Raw genomic sequence first — 9,386 nt, 5'->3', positions numbered from 1 at the left:
TTGCCCACTCATGATGAATCACAGCGCCCAAAGAAATGCAATTCCATGTTGTCTCTCTATATGTGGCAATTTTGAACAAGAGTCATTAGGATCATATTCTGAACAAGAGTCAACAGGTGGGGAGCGTATGAGTTTCATTGCATCCAGGATGGCACTCAATGCCTTGGTGCCAATTTTGTAAGTCATTGTAGTGTTTAGCTTCAAGAGTGGACTGCTGCTAGTGCGACACAAAGCAGCTACAGAGATCATAGTGTAGATATAACAGGAAAACCTTAAGCATCAGTGTAAAATCAGCAAGTGGAACTTGCTGGAATATATGTGCTAGTATTGCCGGTACGGCTAGAAAGGATTCGGATACTAGCTCTCTTCAACGGAAGGTGCGGTACTGTTAATATCAGTGTAACTCTCAAAGGCGACACAGCTCCCCGCATTTCCTTGCTATTCTTATAGGATTCAAGTGGGCAGGCCACTACAAATCCTATTCCCATGTTTACAAAATCCTACGAATCAAAGAGGCCCGAAGAGTTCAAAGTGTCCATCACAACCGACCGTATAGACTTCTACACTGCAAATGTCCCTGCTCATCATCACTACAAGGAACATACTGTACTACTATCATACTCCCTCCATTCCAAAATATAAGTCTTGGTAGAGATTTCCACTATGGATCACATACAGATGTATCCAGATACATTTTAGGGTGTAGATTCACTCATTTTGCTCCATATGTAGTCCATGGTGGAATCTATACAAAGACTTGTATTTAGGAACAGAGAGAGTACTTATTAAAGAAGAACAGAAGAGGAACATGCTAAATAAGAGCAAGCAGATTTTGGATAATAAAATGTTCGTTGCGTAGTGCCCACACATGATGAACCAGAGCGCATTAAGAAAGCAACTCCCTGTTGTCTCTCTATATGTGGTGCACGTGCTTTTCGAAAGTAAAGTAGGAACATTAGCTGACCAATTAAATGTTATCTGTTTTAGTAATATCAGCATCATATCAGATTCGTACTTGAGCAACAAGTTTGGAATTATGATTGGCACGTTGTTTAGCTTGATGGATTCAGGAGCAGTGCTAAGCACGTACGATGATGGTACTGAATATAAAGGCATGTCTGCATGCAAGTTGCGTGACTTTGGTCATTTGGGTCAGTCGACCATTTCAGGCGGTTGGATGAAGATCCTACGTCTCCTAACCCTTCTTCTTCCTCGTCTCTGATTCTTCCCATACGGAACACCACATGGGCCGCCGGCCGGACCACCGGCCCCCACCGCCTGTGTTCCTCCGCCACCCCCACCCCACCCCCACCCCGCCCCCACCCGCGTCTAGTTTTCTTCGTTCGGCGAGGCTCCACCACCGCCCCCCACAACCACCGTCCCCACCCGAGCCCCTTCGTTCGCACCGGCGAACTCCAGCGAGCTTTGAAAATCGACTGACCCAATTTTGAAATTTAGTCTACTGTGATTTAACTAGTGTGGAATATAAAAGGGGAAAACCATAAGCATTGGGAGTATAGTGTTGAGCGTGCCATGGCGGATCTGAAGGTGCAAACCGGACAAAGGCAACTTCGCAACCAATGTTTGCTTTCAACTAGCAAGTAAGTGATGGACAAGAAATCAGAGTAAAGCAGTGGCGATCTATTTTCTTGTTGTGATAAATAAGTTGAGCAGATACGAAAGAGTACCACCTCTGGTGCGGCGCCGTGTATGCATCTGCTGAGAATTTGACGGTGCTGCGGTAGCGATGGCTGTCGGCGGCGTGGAAGCAGATCTAGGAGGGTAGACGGTGGCGGCGGGGCGCGGTGGATGAGACGGTCGTAGGAGCGGCACCGACAAGGTGGACGACGGCGGGGATGAAGCGAGAGGACGGGATGCAAGGATCCCGGTCCGAAGCCATGGATGAGAGAGGTTGATCTCTTGTAATGGACGATGGCGTCGGGATATCAACTCCGGCATGGTGGAGGAGGACGGCTGTGGATGGGGTGGCGGGTGGAGGAGGCTGGGGTGGAGAGGGTGTTTTGGCACCCACGGAGTACGAATGGTGAAATGGAGGTAGAGAGGAAGGGGGAACAATGTCTTCAGGGTGCGCTTGTCTCAAATGCGAGGAAATTTACAAAATTAGCCCCCGTTTCAAATTTCCTACATCACAGCAATATTAGTCGGTTGGGGATAGGACGGTAATCTCGCATACACCAAATGTTTGCCGACGAGAGTTTGTTGTTGGCGCCCACCGTGTATGAATCAGGGAGGGAGTCGATTTCGGCCGAGGACACACTGTGTTTTGGCGCCCACCATGTATGAATCCGGGTGAGAGGCGGTTATGTCACGTTTGAGTGAAATTACAAACCTACCCCTATCGAAACCTATAGAAATCAAGCAGATAGGCTTTGCGTGGCAGGGATAGGCAGTAGTAATTTCCATCTCGCAGATTTTGGTTTCGGGCGGTTACTGCGACTTTCCCTGCTTCGTTCAAATTTTGCAGAGTGCACGTTTACCGTGCCAGCTCAATTCGAATCCCGTTTGTATTCTATTTTTTTGCGGACGGGATCCATTTTCGATTGGAATAAAATTCTATATACATCTTTTTTTATATACACTTTCAAAAGTACAACACCCTTTATACATAAATATGGTTTACAATGGCATGATCTCAGATTCATAAGGTTGTATCCGTCAATTTGGATTTTCAAATATTTGAAACCACTTTATGTTGAAATCCAATGTATGCATTCCTCGCTAACTGTCTCCAATTAATGTGTGTTTCATGCGTTTTTTTTTACTTCTCAAACATGTATAATGTGTTTCACACACGCAACATATAGTGTAATCCCGTTTAGACATTAATTGCATATAAACCATGCATTGTTTCTAATTAAAGAATCTATGGATCACCAATATTGATAAACTATATAACATTATACGTGTCCCCAGATTCAAATGAATATACATGTTTGATACACCAATTTGCGTTATGATATTATCGATGTCGTGATCTCCAGTTTAAATATTTGAATCCCATTTAATCCAGATATTTGTCTCATATAACTATCACTCATGCTTATATAGGACTCTCTCTCTAGACCTATACGTGTTCATCGTCTCTCGGGTATCTCTCGTGCTACCTATATGTCGACAATGATCTTTTATCTTTGTAACACACTGACAGTACTCTCTCCCTCGACCTTCATCACTCTATCTCTATCTAAGTATATCTCGCTCCCTGCTATGTGTCTCTAACTATGATTCTCCTTGTGGAATCCCTTTCTCTCACACAAACACAAAACTTTGTCTCCCGGGGTCTCATTTCTCTCTACTATTCCCCTGTGTGCCACTCGCACACCCGTCATACAGAGATGTCTTTCGCTCCTTGCATATGAGAACCTACGACTCTTCCTCTTAAATATCTCTTTCTCACACACAAACACAAACTCTGTCTCCCAGGGTCTCATATTTCTCCACTGTTCTCTTGTATGTTGCTCACACACACTCTCTCTCCCTAGAGATATCTTGCGTTCCCTCATATGTCTCTCTAGCTATCACTCTCGTTGTGAAATATCTTTCTCTCTCGCAGACACAAAACTCCGTCTCTCGGGATCTCATTTCTCTCCGATATTTGTTTGTATGTGAGTCACACGCACCCTTTCTTCATCTCTCTCATACCCACACACATAACTCAGCCTTCTGATCCACTCGACTCCTATCTCTAACGCACACTAGCTAGCATCTTTATCTTTCTATTTATCTGTTTCTCCATCAACCTTCTTTCATTTATAGGTTGATCTCTTTTGCACAATCGTTGTGCCTCACTCCCTCTGCTCGCCATAGATGCATGCTCCAGCCCACGCCACTATATCTTAAAGACAAAAACACATGCTCAATTGTCGTGCCTTCTTCCCTGCATTCTCACATGCATGCATATTGTCATACCGATCCGTCTCTCACATGTCGTTGATCTTATGAATTATGTCTTCTTTCTTTTATCTAGATCATGCTCACGCACACACACAGACATCCCACGTATACATGTATACCTCTCACACATGCACGTTCAAGGTCTCTATGTCTCCATACGTAGTTAATTACCCTAAACCCTAATGCCACATCGAATCATTCTCTTCTTGTGTGCACATAACTTCCGCTTGGATGGGTAAAACACACACTCACACTTGACAATCTCCGTCTAGCTACCCCCCTCTCACTCTTCCCCTATATCTGTCGGATTACGGGTTCCGGCAAAACCCTCAAGGTTCGAACACTGGGATGCGCACGAACATCTCCCCCTACCGATCCACGTCCTAGCTTCGTTAAGATCTCAAGGGCTAACTCGACGAACTCGCAACACAAAGGACACAAGATTTATACTGGTCCGGGCCACCATTGTGGTGTAATACCCTACTCCAGTGTAGTGGTGGTGGATTGCCTCTTGGGCTGAGGATGAACAGTACAAGGGGAAGAACAGCCTCCTGAGGCGAGGTGTTCTTGTGCTTGGTGAACTTGTGTGGGTGAGGATTACTCAAGATGAGATGAGATGCCTCTGAATGAGTTATCTCCTACGGTGGTGGCTAGTCCTATTTATATAGGCCCTGGTCCTCTCCCCAAATATTGAGCGGTAAGGGAGCCAACAACGGCCAATTTGAAAGGGGACATCTAGTACAACTTATCCTAACAAAAGCAGTCTTCGCCTGCAAAAGGCTCTGGTGGTGACGCCGCCTTGGGCTCCATGGTGACCTCCGTCTTGCCATCCTGCTGGTCTTGGTCTCGTTGCACTGATATGGAAACCTTTGCTTGACGCCTCGGTACTCCGCGCCTGCGCTTGCCTCCTTAGCACCAAAGAGGAAACAAGGACACTGTGCGCGCTAGCGCCTGCCTGGTCTCAATCGTCATGGCTCATGTCACGAGGACCTCGCGAGGTTTGCCTCGCCTTGATCTCTCCTCCCCTCGCGAGCCAACCTGGTGAGGTCGCTCCCGAAGGGGTCTTGCGCCGTTCGCCTCACGAGGCTTGGCCCCTCGCGAGGGTCTTGAGTGCTTGTTGGTAAAGATGGGCCGTACGGGCCCGCTCGCAGAGCCACGCCGTGGGCCGCAGGCAGGCAAGTCTGGGGACCCCCGTTCCCAGAACGCCGACAGTAGCCCCCGGGCCCAAGGCGAGCTCGGGCTTGGCTTTGAGGCGAATCCAAAGGTCAAGTGTGGAGCGCCACGGGCCCCAATAGCCTGCGGCCTTGGTCGACGTGTGGCGGTTGATTGGACGTGGGCGTCTCCGCTTCCCCACACTGCCTCGGCAACTGCCCGACTTGACAAGTCCTTGCGACATGCAAGGAAAAACCATCATTACCTGTGATCGTGGGGGCGCTGGTTGGCCTTCTCCTGCTATAAATGGGGAGGGGGCGGAGCCCCCGTCGCCCATATCTTCCCATTCCGCTTGCTTCTCCCCCTTTGCTCCATCACCGCCACCAATGGCGTCGTCGAGGAGGTTCTCTGCCGCGGAGAAGGGGAAGGCCCCTCGCGAGGGGCCCGGCTCTTCGGCGCCCAAGCATGGATGCGGCCATCCCCGCAAGCACACTGCGACACCCGCCGCGGCCCCCCGTTCCTAGGGTGGCGCCGCTGCGCGTGGCAGGGGTCGCTCCGGTCGCGGCAGCCCTGTCGATGAAGGGAGACGTGCTATGGTTGCGCGGCCTCCCCGGCTGCGCTTCCACTCGGCGGAGGTGCTGCCGGAGTTCGTCGTCTGGTCGGAGAACCCGACCGGCAACTGGCTTCAGCTCCCGCACTTCTTCATCGACGAGCTTCCAGCCTCTGGTCCAGGCGGGTTCTGGCTGCATGCGGACGGTTGTTGCAGCAGGGCTTCTTGGGTCGCGGTCGAGGTCTCCACCGCGGGCAACATAGCTCTGGCCCGCGGTTGGCAGACGTTCGCCCGCGCGCGCGGCCTGGGCAGGCGGTGCACCCTCCATTTCAAGTACGACGGTGATGCGACCCTGTATGTGAGGGTGTTTGGGGAAGATGGTCGCCACGCCGGGTGCTGCCCCGAGGTGAACGACGGTGAGGAGGTGCTTGGCCTTGGCGACGGTCGTGGTGAGGATGAGGGCGAACCCGCCCTTGGTGCCGACCGCGTCTCGTCCAGCTACGGTGGCTCTTCCCCCGGCGACAACTCCAGCAGTGGTGGCTACGACCAGCCGCCATGCCACCGCGCCCGCTTCGAAGGCGGTAGCGGATCGTCTCGTCGCCACGCCTCCGTGAAGTGCGAGGAGGGGTCTGGCTGAGCTCAGGACGGCTCCAGGAGCCTGCCCCCATGGACCGCTGTAGGGGCAGGCGCCGCTTTTATTTTGTTCTTCCTACATCAAAAAGAAACCAGTATGGGCCCCGGAGGGGCGTGTATCGAACTATGATTTCTCAATCATTATGCTATGTTTGCTGTTTCTGTGCTGTGTCATTATTTTGTGTAGAGGTAACTTAGCTTGGCACGTTTGGGGTAGCCTCCTCTTCACGAGGGACTTGCTTCCTAGTTCCTGTGAAGGCCTTCCTTGACTTGGCGGGTGCTAGGGAACTGCAAAAAACTTGTTAGGAGGCTCGCTAGGAGGCTTATCATTCACTCGAGCCTTGACCCAACGCTTCGTATCGCGATACCCGAGGGGCACGGATTAGGAGAGGTGCGCCAGCTTGTGGGCTCGAACGAGGATGCCTCGTGAAAAAATAGTCGAAAGGCAGAGAAAGGAAAAATGCTCACGAGGGCGCCTACCTATCCCCCCCCCCCCGCGAGGTGTGCGAGAGAGAGAGAGAGAGAGAGAGAGTACATGCTAAACTGGAGCCGGAAACAGCGATATAAGGCGACAACACCAAATCAGCAAAGAACTCCAGAAGCAAATTTCGATAGAAAGAGGGCGAGCCAACTACGGAAAGCAAATGAAAAGCCGCATCCGGCACCTAGTCTAGTCTTCAAGTCTTCTCACCAGCGCGGAGCTAAGTGCTGCCACTTGGACGTGGGAGGGAGCCCCCGAGGCCCGAGGGCGGCACTCCTGAGACTCCGGGGCATGTACAGCCCCACTCATTATTACGTGAGAGTGTCACGGGCGGAGATCTTCACAGGCGCTGGGCCTTTCTTCATGGGTAGAACTTCCGGAGGTGCTGGATGTTCCAGGCGTTCTGGATGGGTACCCCGTCCTGCGTCTCCAGGTGTGCGGCACTAGGCCTGGAGACGTGGGCAACCTTGAACGGGCCCTCCCACATGGGTGAGAGCTTATGCAGCCCTTCCCTGGAGAGCACCCACCTCAGGACGAGGTCACCCACCTCGAGAGTCCTGGAGCGGACGCTGCGACAGTGGTATCGCCGCAGCGCCTACTGGTATCTTGCCGCCCATAGTGCAGCTTCGCGGCGGCGTTCCTCCCCCACCACGAGGTCCATCCCCTGCGTGGCGTCCTACTGCGTATCATCAAACGCCAGGACCCGTGCGGAGCGATGCTTGACCTCGTGAGGGAGGACCGCTTCTGCTCCGTAGATGAGGAAGAACGGGGTCTCGCCTGTTGGCTTGGTGGCGGTGGTGCGGATTGACCACAACACGGACTGGAGCTCGTCGTGCCAGCCCCTGCCACAGGCTTCGAGCTTCTTCTTGAAGGTCCTGGTCTTGAGGCCCCTCAGGACCTCCGCGTTGGCGCGTTCGGCTTGTCCATTGCTCCGGGGGTACGCCACCGAAGCGTAGCAGATCTGCATTCCAAGGTCAGGACAATATGTTTTGAAGAGATTACTGGTGAACTGCGAGCCATTGTCGGTGATGATGCGGTTGGGGACCCTGAAATGGCTCACGAGGCCCTTGATGAACTTGACCGATTAGAGCCGGCCGGGATGGTGCGGACGGCTTTCACCTCCGCCCACTTGGTGAACTTGTCGATGGCAACGTAGAGGTACCGGTAGCCCCCTGGCACTCGAGGGAATGGGCCAAGGATGTCCAGTCCCCAGACTGCGAACGGCCACGAGAGTGGGATGGTCTGGAGGCCCTGAGCCGGCTGATGGATTTGCTTGGCGTGGAATTGACAGGCCTCGCAGGACCTCACCAGCTCAGCTGCGTCGTTGAGCGCCGTAGGCCAGTAGAATCCGCTGCGGAATGCCTTGCCGACGAGGGTTCGCGACGACGATTGGTGCCCGTAGTCCCCACCGTGTATGTCGGCTATCAGCTCTTTCCCCTGTTCCCAGGAGATACAACACAGTGAAACGTCATTTCATCGCTTCCTGTATAACTCACCGTCCCGAATGCAGTATGTCGTGGCCTGCCGGGCCACACGCTCCGCTTCCTCCTCCTTCTCTGGCAACGTCCCTTGCATCAGGTATTCCTTGAATTCCTTGGTCCAGCATCCCTCCTAGGGCTCGAGCACCAAGAGTAGGCGCGCTCCCGAGGTCGGGCCACAGGCTGGGGCTCCTGTGGCAGGCGGTTGCGGGAGTTCCTCCCGAGGCTGAGCTGTTCTTGAAAGCGGTGGTGTTGCTGATGGCTTGAAGAGCCGCTCCTCGAAGACGCCAGGCTCTTGGGGCTGCCGCTTGGATGCCCTTCTGGCGATGTTGTCAGCTTCCTTGTTGGTGCCGCGGGGCACGTGCTGCAACTCCAGGCCCAGGAACTGCTTCTCCATCTTGCGCACCTCTGCGAGGTATGCTTCCATGTGCTCGTCCTTCGGCTCCTATACCTTGTTGGAGAAGTTGACGAGGAGCTGTGAGTCGCACCTAACGGTGAGGCGCTTCACCCCGAGAGTTGCCGCAGCTTTCAGGCCAGCTATGAGGCCTTCGTATTCTGCGATGTTGTTGGAGACCTTCTCGCCCTGATGAAAGCAGAGCTGCACAGCATAGTAGAGCTTGTCCTGAGTGGGTGAGATGAGCACTGCTCCAGCCCCCGCGCCCTGGTGTGCGAAGGCACCATCAAAATATATGACCCAGCCGTCAGGCGCTTCACTTCCTGGCGAGAGGGACTGGTCCTCGCCTATTTCAAGCGCCGGGGCGTCCGTCCATTCTGCCACGAAATTAGCGAGTGCGGCTCCCTTGATGACCCTGGTGGTGCTGAACTCCAACTGGAATGCTTGCAACTCGATGTTCCACTCAGCGACCCTTCTAGCAGAGTTGGGGCCCCTGAGCACTCTCTCCAATGGGTAGGCTGAGACGACCTTGATGGGGTGGCCCTGGAAGTAGTGCCGCAACCTACGCGAGGCCACCAAGAGCGCGAGTAAGAGATTCTGAGGCATGGGATATCGTGCCCTTGCGTCCCGCAACACCGTGCTGACGAAATACACCGGGTGCTCGACGAGAGCTGGCACGTTGGTGAGGCTCGTGTCTTGTGGAAGTCCGGGCGTCTCCTGAGGTAGTGGAACCCCCGATGCTTGATCGCTTGTCGGGATCTCGGCGGCGTCGTCCTGCCGAGC

Source organism: Triticum aestivum, chromosome 3D (genome assembly GCF_018294505.1).
Source record: "Triticum aestivum cultivar Chinese Spring chromosome 3D, IWGSC CS RefSeq v2.1, whole genome shotgun sequence".
Taxonomy (NCBI): domain Eukaryota; kingdom Viridiplantae; phylum Streptophyta; class Magnoliopsida; order Poales; family Poaceae; genus Triticum; species Triticum aestivum.
This window is presented reverse-complemented; position numbering follows the sequence as displayed.